Source organism: Pseudomyrmex gracilis, unplaced genomic scaffold (genome assembly GCF_002006095.1).
Source record: "Pseudomyrmex gracilis isolate BER0280 unplaced genomic scaffold, ASM200609v1 scaffold_201, whole genome shotgun sequence".
NCBI classification, from domain to species: Eukaryota; Metazoa; Arthropoda; class Insecta; order Hymenoptera; family Formicidae; genus Pseudomyrmex; species Pseudomyrmex gracilis.
The window spans coordinates 37906-44023 of record NW_018020785.1 but is presented as its reverse complement, the minus strand read 5'-3'; the positions used below and the strand labels follow the sequence as shown (position 1 = coordinate 44023).

At 39.7% G+C, this 6118-nt stretch overlaps 2 long non-coding RNA genes across 2 annotated transcripts; both read right to left on the bottom strand.

Moving 5' to 3' along the window:
* Nucleotides 1–1087: 1087 nt before the first annotated feature.
* LOC109858387 lies at nt 1088–2409 on the bottom strand. Its single transcript, XR_002250614.1, has 2 exons — nt 2306–2409; nt 1088–1936 (listed from the first exon to the last, which is right to left on the bottom strand). It is a non-coding gene; the product is annotated as an uncharacterized LOC109858387 (long non-coding RNA).
* A 523-nt stretch (nt 2410–2932) lies between these two features.
* On the bottom strand, nt 2933–6015 carry LOC109858382. Its single transcript, XR_002250613.1, has 3 exons — nt 4157–6015; nt 3954–3999; nt 2933–2999 (listed from the first exon to the last, which is right to left on the bottom strand). It is a non-coding gene; the product is annotated as an uncharacterized LOC109858382 (long non-coding RNA).
* Between the last annotated feature and the right edge of the window lie 103 nt (nt 6016–6118).

Below are 6118 nucleotides of genomic sequence, written 5' to 3'. Positions count from 1 at the left end.
AACCTTTAGACCGTCGGTATGACGCCTTTTGACGTCATTAAATAAAGTGTAGAGTTTTTGGATTTTTGTTTGTGTACACGTGTAATTTACTTTAAAATTTATGTGCTTATATGCATGCATATCTATATATTAATGCGAGTTTCTTTTCGGAATAATATATATCTATTTCGATATGAACAAAATTGTTTAGTAATATATATTGGTAAATAATAGTATAATGCAGTAAATAAAAAATATAAATACATACACACATAAAAAATAAAAATACCAAAAAATAAATAAATAAAAACCTAAAATTTAAGAAATTAAAGAACTAAAAAACTAAAACATTATTTTTAACATATATGTGCATATATATGTATATATACATGTATATATGTACATACGTACAGATTTTCGTGATTTTGATCAAAAACATTTAATCAGCATCATCAAAAATCTCCAAAAATATTTATTTTGTTAATTAAAACCTGTTTTTATTTTTCGCTCTCGTACGCCGCCGGTATGACTCGTACATATTGAATATATGTGGCAATATATATTAGACATATATATATATATATATATATAGATTACTATAGGGCTTTATGAGGGAACTATGATTTACTTAACTACTCAATAATTTTGGATTTTAAAATCCCGGCGGTCTAAAGATCAACGAGTCAAAGGTTTATGCATCGTCGTTTTTTGTACGATCGCGAGCATTTACCAAAAGTAATTCTCTGTACATTTTCGCGGCGGTTGAAAAAGCGCAGCTGAAAAGCGCGATATTTATGTGATCGCGCAATATCGCAAACAGCAAACGTCGATAGTAAATCCGTACGTTTGGCAATATCTCCCTACTGTTGGCGGGCCCGCCGGGTGTTTACGGTTTTAATTTCATCCCGGTTATGTAAGATCGCCGCGAATACATACATAAATCGACGAGGGTATCGACGAGCTAAATCGATTGGATTTTCGGATTTTTTTTTCCGGATGTGTGTGCGCACAATTACAGAAATATTTCAATTTCTTGCATGGTGAGAGAGTAAAGATAAAGAAATTCAACATTTGGGGACATAATAACGAAAGAAAAAATAACACATAATTATTATATCAATATGATTCGTTTATTGTGGTTCGTTTTGAGTTGAATGTGATCTATACAGTAGAAAGAAAAGGAAAAGTGCGGTCATCACTGCGCTTTTTTTGTCAAGTGTAATTTTATTCCTTCGATATTCTTCTTTCCAATTGCTCCCAAGACAGCTGTAGCAATCCTTCAGGATTCTGCGCTTTTTAAATGAGCTAAATGTCATGCCGGAGAGACGCGCCTCGCTCTCCTGATCCTCGAAAGAGAGCACGAAAAGAAAGAAGTAAATGGAAGATGAGGAGGGCGGAAGGAAGATCGTGCGAGGGAGTGGAATTGAAATATCAGGGCGCATGATTCGCTCGGAACGTTCGCCGATTTTCTGAATTGCGAGAAGGAGGCGAGCGGCAGGTGGTAAGAAGAGGAAAATGTGCCGTCGAGAAAGAAGTCGTTTCGCCTTAAACGACATGGCGGCAAATTCGAATAGCCGGAAGCGAGAGGCAACAATATCGTTCATTGTTTTCAAGAGATATACTTGATAGCAAAGAGTAAAAGCAACAAAGAAAGTGTTTTATATGTGTCTCCGGCTTTTTCTGTTGCGGATTTATTTGAAAATATATACGGAAAGTATTAGGAAATTATTTGGTGATAGAAAGTTTTTCGACGCAACACGCGAATTTACTGTTAATTCGATTTGTTTTTCCGATGGCAGTCTTCAACGAGAATCGTAGGACGGAAAAGAAATTGGCGCGAATTGATTTTTCTGATCGACGACGATCGATGGTTACGGTCAAGATACTCGTGGATGATCAGCGAGCAAGTTTTGCTCCCCAGTTGTTCGTGAGCGGCATGAACGTTACCACCATCCACCTGAAAGTTAATTCATGCGGTAAACGTGTTAATGTGTGCCAAATTGTGATGGCGTAGTGATAATGGAAAAAGAATGGAAATTACACGGCAATAAATTTCCAAAAAAAAGAAAATTAATTTACGCGGCTTATCTCTCTGACAGTGTTCTTTTGCCGAGAAATAAGGGCGATTTTTATTAACCGTATAAAATTATATTTATATTTTAATAATTAAAAAAATCTAAAAATATATATATATATATTTTTTGATTAATATAATTCGCGTACTTGTGTTTTCAATTTTTGAACTATGAGTTACTTTAAGTTTTAATTATTGTACTTGCGTGACTTCTCACTACAAAAAAAAATAAATAAACAAATAATATCTCACCTCCGCCACCGCTCCAACCGCCACCTCCACCACCGCCTGATTTCCATCCACTACCGCCGAATCCGCCACTTCCACCGCCTAACTTCCATCCACCGCCACCGCCACCGCCGCTCCAGCCACCACCGCCGCCGCTCCATCCACCACCACCGCCGCCTGACTTCCATCCGCCGCCGCCGCCTCCGTATCCCCCGCTGCCGCCACTGCTGAGCGTGATTATTTTGATAATCTTTCCGCCACCGCCGCCACCACCGCCTCCGTAACCACCTGTAAGATTTTTGCGTAATTTTTTTTCGTATATATAATAACATCTTAATCTTAGCGGGAAATAAATACGCTATCTCTATGCGTTTAAATAAACTTTGAGCGCACGAAAAGCAGAATAGCTATTATGTAATTGTTTTAGAATCGATTGAAATAATATTGCTCTTTTATTGTTTTTTTTTTTGTTTTTTTTTTTTTGTTTTTTTGTGATCAATCAGACCATTTTTATCGGAATTAATTCCAAATAATTGTATAATAGAAACAGCTATCTAGACAGAGTGGATTTTTTTTTACAATGGATGAATATAAATGTTTGTATTTTTCTACATACCGCCTCCGCCACCGCCAAACTTCCATCCGCCACCACCACCGCCGCCGCTCCAACCACCACCTCCGCCATATCCACCTCCGCCGCCGCTACTTATGTAACCACCTGTAAATAATAAAGTTTTAGATTGCGAGCAATTCGATCGTTTTACGTTTTGTTTTTTATCGCGCTTGAGAATTCCGAGCTTTTGTCGGCGCTTATATAATCAGTCGTAACTTATAGAGAGGCGGGTATACGCGCGTGTTAGCACGATCCGCGATTTATCGACTTTCTTCGTGCGATCGCGAGCGCGGTACCAAATGGTGGCGCGCGCTCATGTCGGTCCGCAAATTGCCACGAGGTATTTTCCTTCGGATCGACATGATTGCTTACAAGAAGACCGGCTGCGATTGCGCAAGTCGCTCTCAAAGGGCAGGAAGGTAAGTTACAAATTGGTCTCGGAGATTAAATCTTACAAATTCGTTTAATAGCGTCAGACTGATTAAATAATAATTGCGCGAAGACTCAAACGTGCGGACAAACAACTTAATGAAGAAATATATAAAATTTGTGAAATATATATCGATGTGTACGCGTTGTGTATGTAAGACTCCGCTTCAAGTGATTACTACTGCGTAGCTTACAACTTCGAGTCGTAAATGTCGTAACAATTATAGCTCGATTAATTAATTTGCAGTAATTAAGTGAACCGCCGAACCAGACAACGAAGAATTAAAATTACAATTATGTTTTGCATCTTACAGAAGAAATAAAAATTTTTTTATGCACGCACACATATGACACATAGAGCTGTTGGAAAATTTTAGTGTACACAGTTTCGAAAAGTCTATGTGCCGTCACTTCATTTTTACAAAAGTATACAGAAAAAAAAAAAAAAAAACTATATCGTTACTTGAAATAACACAGAATTTTTTGCACTTGTGATTTAATGAATTCGCGCGTACGCAATCAGTCGCAACCGCATCACGTTTTCACCTTTGACATATCGAGATAGCTCGAAACGCGAACACGCAAGACTCCCATAATCCACTTGCTCGTAAGCTCCCCGTTGTTACTCACCGTATGCGGTAGCGACGAGCGCCAGCACGAGTGTGACTGCGAACACCTGTAACGAGAGAACAATCAGGCTTGAGAACCTTAATAATTGCACGATCGACCCGCGCAAGAGAGCGTGCTTTGAGAGAGATTATATTTGATCTATGTAAAATTATTATTATTATTACGCGATGTATATGCGTTGGTCTCGTCTCGTTTCTACTTACCTTCATGTCGGAGGTGTTTGATGCCCATCGTTGGGTCTGCCAGCTCTTTTATAGCTCCTGCCTTTCTTCACAACCGGGGACCCCCCGCCCTTCCGCCTCTCCTTCCCGCGCGCGTGTTCTTCTTCTGGTTCACAACACCAGACTTTCGTGCCTAGCCATCGCCGCCGCCGCCACTATCGCCATCACCATCGCCTACGAAAATCTCTGTCCGGACGACCGCCGCCGTAGTAGTTCTCCCATCATCTCTTCGTCGCGCGACGGTAATCTTGACACCTGGCCACCCGATCGTTTCTCAAGATCGAGATCTCGAGGTCGCGGGATTCTCTCGCGCCGTGCTATAACTATACGCGACATTCAACGACGCTTCATACGGAACGGAAAGGGGATGTTGCGTGGAAACGACGACCTCGTTGGCGGGAAAAGCAACGATGATTCACCGGTCGAGATAATCGCGCGACGTTCGCGGAATATTCGCTTGTTCGAAAGAGAGTGTGGTCCGCGATGGGCAATCTGATTGCGCGAAGTCTCTCTGTGCTTGTATGTTCGGCGCGCTGCTAATTATCGCGCGGCAAATCGTGCTCGCTGGACCAGAAACAGACGCTCACCGGCGGCGTACAGTTCTACGTACAGTCCGGACACGCGCGTCCGGTGACTCTTTTCTTGATATTAACCCATCTGGTCTAGCGCGGCTTTTTCTTTTCTCTCGTCGAGAGAGACAGAGAGAGAGAGAGAGAGAGAGAGCAACTCACAATTACGCCAAGTGTTTCGAAAATGGAACTGTCGGGCAAGAACTATTGTAATCTGGAGACCACTTTCTTTCTTGTGCGCCGAATTGTTGAAGATTGCGCGTGTCAAATTTTTTTTCGTGTCCGACGTTGTATTTTGAATCTATTATCGATTTTGTAGATTTTACTGAATACGAAAGTGATTGACTCGCGTGTAATTGACGAAATTTATTCGTAGAATGATACGCGCAAAATATAAAATGTGAAACTACGTAATTCCAACTTGTTTACTTTTTATTATAAAAAAAAAAAAAATATGTAGATATATGTTGTGAGTAAAAATCGCTTTTTTCATCAGAACCAAATTAAAATAAAAATCTCATCGTCTGCTCGAATTGATTTCAGCATTAGACGCCGTTGAAGAGGCGGGAATTCTTTTTACAAGAATAGAAAGCCATATTTGACGGAGTTGGCTAATGCATATATATGTACGTGCGATTACTACGGCGCGGCGCGCGAAATTGTGTAAGTTCCATGTGTGAAGATAAACATCTTTCCGAATCATTTTTATCTCTGGTCTATCTCTTGGCAACGTGCGCTCTACGCCGCGCTATTATTATTAGAGATCACGTAAATGAATCGTTCCAGATAATCCTTAATACAACAAACCGATCACCCGCCGATCTTGTCGCGATTTCGTCAGAGAACGCGTTCTCTCGATGACGTTGTATGTTAAATCATAAAGCAACATTAGATATATAAACGACCGACGGTAGGACGAGAAAGATTAATAGACAATGATGCTTTGCGTGACGGGAAATTAACAGCATCATTTACCAAGTTGGAATCAAAGTAACGATAGTCACATACACGATGTGGATAGATAATATGTATTTATCGCATTCTATTATCTATCATCTTATAGGTTTCATATTCATAAAATTATAATCGCGGTAATAAACGATAGTTATGTATCCAAAAGAACAATATATGTTAATTGATCGTTTAATTGAACCATAAATCACATTCTACATAATATATATCTCCCAGTTTTTTTAATATATCAACGTATTGAGAGTACTAATAACTTAACGTTGCACAAGTTACGTAGAGAAAGAAGAAGCACTTTTTCTGTCTTTTTTTTTTTTTTTTTTTTTTTTTGCGACCCCCGCGAGATGATCTCTTTCTCTTCACGACACGCTCCTCTCTTCGATAAAGTGTGTTTACGTGTACACAC